This window comes from Lynx rufus, unplaced genomic scaffold (genome assembly GCF_022079265.1).
Source record: "Lynx rufus isolate CCGP_SWC_20201006 ecotype Redwood Valley unplaced genomic scaffold, mLynRuf1.p SCAF_2, whole genome shotgun sequence".
Classification (NCBI taxonomy): domain Eukaryota; kingdom Metazoa; phylum Chordata; class Mammalia; order Carnivora; family Felidae; genus Lynx; species Lynx rufus.
In genome coordinates this window covers 71227242-71239897 of record NW_025814834.1, presented here as the reverse complement: position 1 = coordinate 71239897, position 12656 = coordinate 71227242, and the positions used below count along the sequence as shown (strand labels likewise).

General features: G+C 37.2%; 1 protein-coding gene and 1 pseudogene across 6 annotated transcripts in view; one reads left to right on the top strand and one right to left on the bottom strand.

The window, feature by feature from the left end:
- Positions 1 to 12656, top strand: part of TANK (TRAF family member associated NFKB activator) — a 95094-nt gene that overhangs the window by 65889 nt on the left and 16549 nt on the right. The gene's annotated exons all lie outside the window — the stretch shown is intronic.
- Positions 8157 to 8444, bottom strand: LOC124515659 (60S ribosomal protein L37a-like; annotated as a pseudogene).

Below are 12656 nucleotides of genomic sequence, written 5' to 3'. Positions count from 1 at the left end.
AACTAAACAATTTCTAGAAATCACGTTCCCAATCAGTTGGCCTAGGCTCTGTAAAGAATAAGTTAATAGAAATGCTTTGAACCAATAACACAAGGAAGCTACTGCTAACCGCTCACAGTCCTTTCCTCCTTCTGTTTGGTGAGTTGTTTGAGGATTTGTTTTCTTTTGACTATTTTGTTCAGGATTGGGTTAGGATATTTGACAGCAACAAATGACATTATGGCATTATGGCAAATGATGTGGCTTTCTTGTTGCTCTCTTCTCTTGGATCTCTTACTTTCTTACTTTGAGGAAATAATGCCATAATGCCAGGCTGCCCTGGAAAATGAGACAAAAAGCAGAGGAAAAGGGTATTTGAGGGGAAAAAAGCCCTTTTAGAAAATTTTATTTGAGAAACATGAAATTTGTAGATCGGCCTCTGTTCATGGTACTCCTCCACAAAGAACATGCAAGAATTCTTCGACTTCTAAAAGGACATAAGGAAGTCACGACAGCAGAGCTTGTATAATTGGGTGGCCCTTAATACTCTGCTTTAGTTTAGAGACATTAGAGAAAAAGTACTCAGTTTAGTGGAAAACCTGAATTTCACTTCTCATATACCACCATAGTTTGCACAGTCTTTCTTGAGGAGATACGGTTTTGGCAAAGGGGTCATTGCGTTATCTATCATACAACAAAGTACCCCGAATTTTATGCCCAAACTTAACAACTTAAAACAACAAATATTTATTATTTCATTTTCTGTGGGTCAGAAATTTGGAAGTGACTTAGCTGGGTAGTTCTGGTTCAAGATCTCATTTGACTGAAGTTAGGATGTGGGCAAGGGCTTCAGTCATCTGAAGGCTTGGCGTGGTTGGAGGATCCACGTCCAAGATGGCTCACTCAAATGACTGTTGGCAGGAGACATCTCCATGGCCTTTTCTCACAACCTGGCCAATAATTTCCTCAAAGTAAGAGAGTAAAAGATCCAAGAGAAGAGAGCAACAAGAAAGCCGCAGTGCTTTACATGACCTAGTTTCTAAAAATCACATACCTTTACTTCCACTTTATTCTGCTCATTAGAAATAAGTCACAAAGTGCTTCAGAGGCAAGGAAATACGTTCCTCTTCTTGAAAGGAGGAGTACCAGAGATTTTGTACATGTATTTTAAAAGCATCACGGGATGGTAGATTGTGGCATACAGAGAGGGTACCATAGATCAGGGTGTGGTGTGTAGTATTTGATTTATATGATAAATACTAATGAAAAGTCAAGGACCTTGGCAGAATTTAATAGTAAATTCAGCTTCCTGAATCCTATCAGTGTTAATCTCAGAAGAAACAAATATCATAGCTTCTCATCTTAACAATTTGAAAAATTCTGGGGCGCCTGAGTGGCTCAGTCGGTTAAGCGTCCGACTTTGGCTCAGGTCATGATCTCGCGGTTTGTGGATTCGAGCCCCACGTTGGGCTCTGTGCTGACAGCTCAGAGCCTGGAGCCTGCTTCAGATTCAGTGTCTCATCCTCTCTCTGCCCCTCCCATGCTCGTGCTCTGTCTCTCTTTGTCTCTCAATAATAAATAAATGTTAAAAAAAATTAAAAAAAAAACAATTTCAAAAATTCTGACGTGAATGTAGACTTTCCAGAGAACAGCTGAGCAGTGTTTTAGAGAACCAAGAAACTATTGCCTGTTGTTACGTTTTCTTTTTTTATAACCAGTTTTGAAAATTGAAAATATTTATATGTAGAAAATCAACACAAAAATGCACACACTTATTCTTGACAAAACTATCTCTTGTTTATAGAACACCATTGTCAGACACAGTAGCATATGTCATGAGAGCAGTTATTTAAATAACAAATTGTGTTTCTTAATGTAGATATAAATTGGCATTGTTTAATTCACTTTTTTAAAAACTAGGATTGTAATATACTGGATCATTTTTAAGATCTTGGAAATAAGAGATTTTTATAATACTGCTTCTGAGAGGCACTTCAGTTGCCAAACTGAATACTATTCTAGGTGTCCAGGGTTTGACAAAAATTGTTTGCCCTCATCTTTCTATCCTACAGTATTTTTTTTGGAAGTTACACAAGAGTCTAGATAGAATGTTGGGATGCAAGAAAATGTATAGGGAGTGATGATATTGAATACATAGAAGAATTTGGTGATACTGGTAAATTTTCTTCGCTCACTCGTCCAGTGACTGAACTGCTACGTACCTGACACTGCCAGCCGCTGGAAGAACAAAGAAATATTGTCGATGCTGGCTTAAAGTTTTGATTTAATAACCAAAATCAACGTTACTGAATATTGTAAGGTCATTTCAGAGTCTAGGATCCAGGATACAAAGTGTAATATGAGTTTATTTGAACTTCTGTTTTTTAACATAGAGATCATGTGTCCAAAGAGCTGATTTTCTGCTTTGTTTCTGATTTTATGTATGTATTTCTCATTTGTTCTTTATACATGTCTTTTTTCATCTGAGTTACATGCTTTAAGCAAAAGTGTAAAAATACAAAGAATGCAGTTATTACGGAAAGATGCCAGTTAGACAGTTGGCCCATCCCTCATGTCGCCATTCTTGTGATTAGATCGGTAGATAGACGGTAGCATCAAGGAGCAGCAAAGATTTTGTGGGTTTTGAAGAGTAAAACAGTGACGTAGCCATGGAGCTGCCATCAGTGCTAACATTAAGGAAATAAGATGTGCTGTACCTGGTAATTCTAGTGAATATAGAGGCTCTGACATGTTTGAAGAAAGCTGATGTCTAAAAATTCACTTGTCAATCACTTAGACAAGAAGTATTTGTTGAACTCCTTCTATTTGCCTAGTCTTGCTAATCATTGACAGGAGTACAAAAAAAGAATGAGACATGATCCGTCTCTAACTTTAAGGAGCCATGTAGTCTGATTGGAGAAACAAAGATTTGGACCCCAAAGCAATTAGCAAACATTGTAAGTCAATGTGAAGTCTTAATTATATCATAAAATGAAATGCTAATTATAATTTTATGGTACAGATAAAACATATAGGACCTTAATTTAAAAATAAAATTCCCAGTGAGCTAAAAGGTAGGCTTGAGCAGGGGATCAACATTTAGTTCAAGGAGAGAAAAGAAAACATATTCTTGGGGCGCCTGGGTGGCGCAGTTGGTTAAGCGTCCGGCTTCAGCCAGGTCACGATCTCGCGGTCTGTGGGTTCGAGCCCCGCGTCGGGCTCTGGGCTGATGGCTCGGAGCCTGGAGCCTGTTTCCAATTCTGTGTCTCCCTCTCTCTCTGCCCCTCCCCCGTTCATGCTCTGTCTCTCTCTGTCCCAAAAATAAATAAACGTTGAAAAAAAAAAATTTTAAAAAAAAAGAAAACATATTCTTATGTGCCTATGTTTTGGTACTGTGTGCATAGATATGAAAACCTAATTTTCTGCAAGATTTTAATGGGAAAAGAATAATTTCTAGATACGAGCTCAGATTATTCAAGACCACTTTGGAGAACATTATGTAAACTGAATCTGGGTGCCTGGGTGGCTTAGTCAGTAAAGTGTGTAACTTTTGATCTTAGGGTCATGAGTTCATGCCCCACACTGGGTACAGGATTACATACATACATACATAATACATACATAACTGAAAGGTAAAACTGATGATTTTGAAAGATCAATTTCATTTACTATAAGCTTTTTTTTTTTAAGTTTATTTTGAGAGAGAGCACACACAAAGAGAGGAGGGACAGAGAGAGACAGGGAGACAGAGAATCCCAAGCAGGTCCCATGCTGTCAGCGCAGAGTCCAACACGGGGCTCAAATTCACAAACTGTGAGATCGTGACCTGAGCCCAAATCAAGAGTCAGACACTTACCTGACTATAGTAGGTGCCCCTACTATAACCTTTTTAAAATGACATAATCATGGCTTCAGAAGACAGAATGCCCCCTACTATTTTGTTACCTTATTCTATAGATGGTCCTTGAGAGGCATTGGTGTGTTCCTCCAGTTGTTATGCATGACAGTTTCAACAGACAGTGTATGAACTTTAATGCTGCTTTACTTTCTGAACTTTCGTAACTTATAAAACTGGCCTCACAAGTCTAAGTCTTAGATGATATCCCCATCCTTGCAGTGTTCATTTGTCATATACTATGGATTTCAGATGCAGCTCCCACTTAAGGATCTATCTCTGAGTTTAGGTCCCCTATAGTTTCTCCCTTTTTTTTTTAATGTTTATTTATTTTGAGAGAGAGTGCACACACAAGCTTGCACAAGTGCGGGGGAGGGACAAAAGAGGGAGAGAATCACAAGCAGGCTCCATGCTGTCAGTGCAGAGATGCAAGGCTTGATCTCACAAACTCGTGAGATCATGACCTGAGCTGAGATCAGGAGTCAGATGCTGAATCAACTGAGCCACCCAGGTGCCCCAGCTTCTCCTTTTTTCTATTGCAGGTCTTTTCAACTAAGTTTGTTGGCCAACTTGCCATATATTGTCCAAGTACCTGGTTTTATAAGCATTATAAAAGCTTTATAATAGACTGTCGTATTATGAATACCTTGCCACACGTTTCTGTCAATGCATATAGCAGTTTTTGTGAAAGTGTAGCTGATAAAGCCTCTCATCTATAATTTTGAATACTGCTCTAACAACAAAACCATAATATGAAACCAGTTAAGTTTTGCACGAAGAGCTCTTACAATAGAACTTGCATACTGTTTCCCCCTTCCTTTAGCAGTTTACTATCTTCAACCATTAATAATTTGTGTTTTTTTAATCCAGAAGGTATATAGGAACCTTTTCAGCTTTTTCTTCTCTTATTTGCTCATGTGGATGTAGTTCTATTCAAATACCTTATTTTACCTTACAGATATTTGTTACATAAGCAGACACTGCTATATTTAGAAATGTTTATTTTAGTCCATTAAAAACTGTAAAACCAATCTGTATCATGTACCAAACTGATTTAAAATATACATATTTCTTGGAAAAAAATAGACTGTCATATACAGGTATATGATAAATATTTTTTCATCATTTGAATGAAAGTTAGAAATTAGACCATTAGTCAAGCTATGTAACCATCAAGTGATTTCTGTGGGAAAAGTCAAATTTGGTTACATTGTCTAAACACTACCTTTTCGAAGAGAGGAACTTGAAATAAATTCACTTAATGTTCATTACTCAACTTTGTTAAAAAAATGACTATATTTTAATGCTCAAGCTTCTCTTTTTATCATCTTTTATTAGATAAAAATAGGGATGTACCCTCTCTACAATGGCACATGCCAGCCTAAGCTGAGGCTTATGTAGTATTGGAGAAATGTGTGTGAGCACCCTGTCTTCTCAGTCACAGCAAATGTCCTAGTCCCCCTAAGTTGTTTCTAGAGACTGGATTGAATATACCTTCTTTCAAAGTATTACATTTCTGTATTACTCCTCTTTGGAGACCGGCTTTTGTTTATAGATTATCTGGTAGAAAAATAATTAGAAGGCAGAAAAATCCTCTTGAGTCAGCTCATTCATCAAAGTTCAGAGTTTTTTCCCAAAGTGTTATAATAAATGTATCACAGATTTTAAGAAACAAAAAAATATATATTAATATCCAAAACATTTCAATATTTTGAATATTTCAATATATTGAAACTTCTGTTGCAGTTTTGATTGTTTCCAAATCTGAGTTATTAATCCATCCTAACCCTTTCCTGTTCTGGGTCTCTTTTTTTTTTTTTTTTTTTTTTTTTTTAATTTTTTTTTTCAACGTTTTTTATTTATTTTTGGGACAGAGAGAGACAGAGCATGAACGGGGAGGGGCAGAGAGAGAGCAAGACACAGAATCGGAAACAGGCTCCAGGCTCCGAGCCATCAGCCCCGAGCCTGACGCGGGGCTCGAACTCACGGACCGCGAGATCGTGACCTGGCTGAAGTCAGACGCTTAACCGACTGCGCCACCCAGGCGCCCCTCTGGGTCTCTTTTTTAATTCAATACATCATTTTAGAGTTTTTGTTTTTATAATACTGGAAATAATTTTTAAGGGGAGAAAAAATGAGAAGTGGCATATCACTTCTTAAATTCTCTTCCCAGGCTTCTAAGCAGATTTGATTATTTCTGGTATGGTTTTTCTCCCCTCATTTCCCCCTATTAAGCTCTTCCTCGCATTTCCCATTTTTCTTTTCTCTACTCTTCTCCAGAGGCCACAAACCAAGAGTTAGTATATTCTGTTCAGCCTTGATTTCTCTTGACCCAAGCATGAAAGTCTATTCTCTCAGCCTCAGTAGGTTAGGACTAGCCCCCCAAAACAATCTAGTTTCTCTCATATTATTATCTGTCATCCTAATTTCAAAATCTGTTTTGAAGACATTTGTTTTTCAACATTATAAAATGCTTCTGCATTGGACCTGGTGTGATTTGTTGTGTTTATTGTTTTGGTTTTTTTGGTTGAATTATCTGAAGAAAACCTTGTTTCATATAGATACGTAGTTAGGAAAGAGAATAATATTTTAATAACCTTTTTAGAAATTGTGGCTGTTCTCCTTTGATACTATACCAAAATTCAGTAAGTAGTAGTTTAAGTGTCAATTGCAATATAAAAGCTGAAACCAATGAACTTTTCTACTGCATTAAAAGCCAGAGGTCTATCTTGTCTATCTTTAGATCTATCTTTTACCTATATGATTTTGTAGCATCATAAATCGGTCATTTGAAAAATACTGGTTCACTGTGCTATGCAGATCTTGCAAATGTTGACTTATGATATTTAAAAATCACATTTAACATCATCACTGATCTCATCATAAAAGTCTTTTTAAGTATTGGGCAATTGTCAAGCTTACTATAAGGGGTACACAGTTCCCAAGATTTTAATTTTCACTTTCTAAAATTTTTTTCATGGACAACAAATCTTGTCAGTTTTCTATAAAGTGAGAGGCTAACTTCATTTGCTTTTGAGAATGTCTGAATAACCATAGCATGCATGTCAGTCATTCTTTCAAGTGAAAATTGTGTTCCATTAAAAAAGTGACTAGTTCAGCTTGCAACTCTCAAACAGTTGAACCAGTGCTTTTCCCCAAGACAACCCTTGTAGTTTGGTATGAGATAGAAGTCCTTTGTGTGTATTTCCTATTTTGTCTCACACAGTATTTAAAAGCTATTAACTTGGGATCAAAATTTAATAAAATTAATAATTTTTACTATCTCATCAAGGAGACATTTCAGGACCCCAAGGATTTTTTTTTTTTTTTTTTTTTTACTGAGTATGTGGCATTAAAGAGAACGGTAACTCCAGTTTTGTGTCATGGCCTTGATATGTTCAGGCACTAGCAGTTTTACTCACCATTGCTTTTGCATCATCAATATAAATATCAAAAGAGTAAAAAAAACAAATAACATCTAATAGTACTGTGATAATAGTTGACGCCATATATGTCAGGGTCAGGGATTTGATTTTACGCTACCCACGAGCTAGTAAGTTAGCCAGTTACTGCTTCAGAGATGCTGTAATAAGACACAAGGCTCTTGAATCAGAAAAAAATCTTTGTTATACACAGCACATAAGCAGCAAGAGCATTATTATTTGTGTTGGTCCCTCCAGGGAAGAGGGAAGGGTAACGTGGTAAGACCCAGATGGATGTCTACGTATGTAATGGGTTGCATTAAAAGTGAGGAACACTGAGCTTGGGAGATGGGTCATTTTACAGCAAGCAGTAAGTAGCATGCTTATTGTCCAAGAGAGACATTAGCTTTCATGTTTGCCCTCTGCAAACACAGTCCTCAGAAATATCCCAGGTAAAGAACAATCAGAGCCTTATATTCTTGGCATACACAGCAAAAATGTAGGGATACTCAGGGCCCAGGCAGATTTCTTTCCCAAAGGTAGATCCCTTGAAAGAATCTCAGGACTTCCAGGGATCCTAGACCTTATTTTGAGAACCACTGTTTTACTAGATTATAATTTTCTGTTAGAAAAATATTGCCTTTTTCTCAGTAAGTTACTTACTTTTCCTTCTATTGAAAAAACGTCATACTTTAAGAATACTCTTAACATCCCCTCAGGAACCCTTATTTATGTATGGAAGTCATACTGCTTGTTCATCATTTTCACATTTATTAGATAACTAATTGTTTTACATCTTTATACTTTATTTTGTTGTTGCTGTTACATAAATTACCCATTTATTATAGGCTAACAATGTTTCAAATGGTGGAGCTTCTACCGGTCTTCCAACTCCTTAGTCTTTTGATGGCTGACTTTCCTGTAATGGCAGAAGTGATGTTGGTCCAAACACCACCAGCTACCGTTTTTATGTAAGAACCACAGTGCCAGATCCCCACAGCTCATCTTTTCATCTTGGTTTTGCCACAGAAGGAGCACGTGTATTTGGCATGCTGGTTTATTTCAGTCTTCTTCACCATTTTCCCAAGGGAGGCACCATAATGGGTCCCATATTTACCGGTGATTCCGACCTTGGTATGTTTAGCCATGTCACTGCAAACTAGGTCTGAGCCCAGAGAGCTACATCTTTATACATTAAGTCATGATATCTGTAAACTGCTCCCAGTTACTTACTATACCTAATATATTAAGTCTGGAGCAAACTGAATTTTGACTCTCATCTGTTAAAAGATAGTGTGGTACCTGATACATTTCCTGAAGTGTTCCACAGAACCCCAGACCTGTAAAGTGCTGCATACTGTGTACTCTTTCTGATGAATTTTAAAGGCGTAAGAATGTATTATAGGATCTGAAATCAGCAGTAAGAAAACCACTTCGCTTCATTTAACCGCAGAATCTCTAGCTAGCATTTTCCCCAATATTGTATTTTAACAACTTCTTGCCAGATTTGTAGTCCCCTTTAAGATATTTCTAGAATTTGGTGGGGGAGAGGCAGGGAAGGCTCACCCAATTTTTCATTTGTACCTAATACGTTATACTCTCTGAACTCTGCTGCTTACTTGCTATGTTATGAAACCTGATGTTTTCTCTGAAAAATTTTTTTTTCTATCAAAGATGGGTGTCTTTTATTTTCTCTCTCCCATTTTGTCAGCAGTGGTGTGATTTTTGTATTCCAGCTCAGTTTTCCTCTGAGTAATTCCATAACGGCCATATTGGATGGGTTTACTCAGTTCTTCTATCCCTAATTGCTCTTCACTATTTAACATTAAGGACAGTGTGTTTCCCTATACGTTGCATCCACATAATGTTGCTCACTGACTTGTCCATATTCCCCAGAAGTGTCATTTGAAATTAATTTATGCTGGATGGCCAAATAGCCACGATAACTCTTGCTTTCCTTCTTGCTGTAGCTGTTTAAACATTCTCTCCTCCTCTTTTTCCATGCTGCAGCCTTGGAGTCCCAAGTCCTATCCCTAGCTCTTGCTTCACCTCTTGTCCTAAGGACAAAGTGGTAATAACTTTTTTTCTAAAGCTGAATCTAAAACTCTCTCCTTCCTACTTTTTTGATAAATGTCTATTCTTTTTTGACATAAGAAAGATAATAGATATTGGCATTTTATTGCTCTTTGTCAGACCTACAGTTTTGTTTTGGATTTTGCTATGTCAGGAAAGCCTTACCTCACTTTCTTTAAGATTTTATCTTGCCCTAAGATTTTTGATGCTAAGGAGAACAGCCTTATATTTAAAAAAAAAAAGGGGGGGGGAATAAAGATTAGAAATAGGAACTATATTTGAGGAAAAGGTAATTAGGTTAGGTTTTAAAACTCGGTCTACAGTAGATAACAGAACAAGTGAAAATCCATTGGCTCAAAAGAGATGAGAGTGGTTATCAAGAGAGAGGATAGGCCTGAAAATACAGACTGTAGGAAATGAATACTCAATAGAATTGACATGAGAATGAATGATAAGAAAAGTATATAATGAGAGAAGAACAGTGTACCCATGTCTGAACCTTAGAGAATGCCCACATTTATGGCCTAGGAAGAGAAGCCAATGAAAATATCAAACTTTAAGTAGAAAACCTAAATAGCATGTTATACTGGTAGCCAAAAAATGTTTCAAGAGGGACGATATGGTCAGTAGTGTGAAATACTGTCAAATGAGCAGTGAACAAAATGAGAGTTTTAAGAGAAGCCATTGGATTAGTGATGAAGACATCTCTGGAAAACCATGGTAAATCTCAGAAGAATGAAGGGATTAAAAAAAAACCCTGAGTTTGCTAGTTGGAGCTTCTGTTATAGAAGAATGAGTACTTAACCATCCCTCTACAAATAACAGTATTAACTCTAGCAACATATACAAGAACAACTCCCTGAGAAACTGGACACTGAACTTTGCATATTTTAGAGAGGAGTCAAAATGTGGAGCAAGTAATCAGTTCAGAGTAAATTCCCAGTTTTCTATAGTTTTGTCCTGAGAATGGCCATAGTTGCAGTGGCTGAAATTCCAATAGAAAGCCCACCATCCTTCAGGCTGTAAGAATCAGGAAAGAGAATGAGTTCAGAAGAAGCATAGCCACCAGGGAGAGGGAAGGAGCCCCAAAGAGGAGAGAGCCAGAGAAGGAAGGAGAACCATAAGCTCTGTGTTTAGATTCAGCTCAAGTTTCTGGCTGTTCCCAGAGCCCATGGATGTGCTGAGCAAATAAAGCAGTTTGCAGCTAAAGCTTAAAAAGGACTGATCTGAAATCTGAACTACCCTTCTTGAAAGGAGTGACAGTTTGGAATCTAAGCCTAACCAAGTGCCTGCAAAAACAAAATCATCACCACTTTTGGCACCATGTAGCATAATGTCTCCACAACGTATTCAGTGTTCAGGGTACAGTCCAAAATTACTCAACATGTGGAGAGTCAGTAAAACGTGACCCAGTTTCAAGGGAACACACCAACTCTGAGTAGATATAGATAGTGAAATTATCAGGCAAGGGTTTTAAATCAGCTACTAAAACTATGCCTAGTCCTCTACTGGGAGATGAGAAGTCAGGAAGAGAGTTCAGGTTTTGAGAGGATAGAATTAACAAGAAGATACCTCATTGGCATTCTTTGTCAAATGGCTAACTTCTAATAGTAAGTTTGAGAAATATTTGAACTGTGAAGTTTTGGTTAAGAAAAACTATTGCCAGATTACTTCTGTCAGCAAGTGAACTGGTTTGACAGAACTTGGGTAAATCTATCTGAGTTATTTTTAAATGTAAATTTCTACTTGGACATTCTTGAGCACACACACACACACACACAAAAAAGCCATACCAAAGGTTTTTTCCCAGGCAAAATTTAAACATCAAAACTTGGCTTATCACTACTCAGTGAAAAATGTATTTGTTGTATGACAAGTTTTAGAAGCTTAAAATTAGTTTGCATTGGTACAGTGTGTAAATGTCACCATTCTATATCTACCTCACCATGCTAGATACCCACTACTGAACTTCTCTGGCAGCCAAGCCCTCTCTCAACTGTAGAAGTTAAGATCATACAGTGATAAGGGTTCCAACTGCAGCTACCCCACGTACCGAACTGTAGGCAAATCATTTACCTCTCCAAAGCCTTATTTGCTACAGCAAACTTTAAAATTAAAGTACCTAATTTACAAGATTATGTGGATTAAGTTAAATAATTAATATATACAAGTTGCTTAAGTAACAGCTACTTTCATGAAGGTATTTTCTGTTTACCATGACAATGCTGTAACATTAAATTTGTGGCTAATGAAGAGGGTTTTCCCAAATCAGTTTGTTTTAAATGTAGTGTTTGGAGAAGGGGTGAGGGGAATGGGTTATCTTATTTTTTTTAATTGGTCGTTTAAGGTATTCATTTTCTATTTTTCATAAAAAGGCATCCCCACAATTCAGTATTTCTTCCTATTAAGAAAATAAATTCAGGGGTGCCTGGGTGACTCAGTTAGTTAAACATCTGACTCTTGATTTCAGCTCAGGTCGAGATCTCACGGTTCGTGGGATCGAGCCCTGCGTCGGGCTCTCCAAGAAATTCAGAAAGATGTGTGCAGAAGGAACCTAATACACAGTGAAGACTCCAAAGGCAGGTGATAGGAAAGTATTAATCTCACTCTGCTTCAAATTAACATAATAGAATTGAAACCATGGGATCGAGCCCTGCGTCGGGCTCTCCAAGAAATTCAGAAAGATGTGTGCAGAAGGAACCTAATACACAGTGAAGACTCCAAAGGCAGATGATAGGAAAGTATTAATCTCACTCTGCTTCAAATTAACATAATAGAATTGAAACCATAGTCGTTGTGTTACTACTAGTAAAGGATTTTAACTTTTTTAAAAGAATACTGTAGAACTGATAGTGATTTGGGGGTATTTATATTAAACCAGAATCCTGTAAAGATCTTGGAAGTAATTGGGGTATTTAACTTCATGCTTATATTGTTTATTTTCTTGCTGCTTCCTTCAGAACTCTGGAATGGATCCCATTTTGCCTTGAAATTGTTCCTGCACTGGCAGTGGGTTTACCTGGCATACTCTGCCATGCCAAGCGGATTAGACTCAGGATTTGTGTTCCTCTTGCTTTGCTAGATTTTCAATAATATTAATGAGGGTGAGAGAACCATAGATTTCACACGGCCGCAAATACTCATAAATACGCTTTTCTTGTATTTTTTGTTTACCTTTTACTATGCTTTTGTACTCTCATCAGATCTCTTTTTTTGTAATTTTTTGTTCACGTTTCCACCTTAATCTCTTTTGTCTTAGCCCTATTCTCACTTTCTCCCTATTTAGA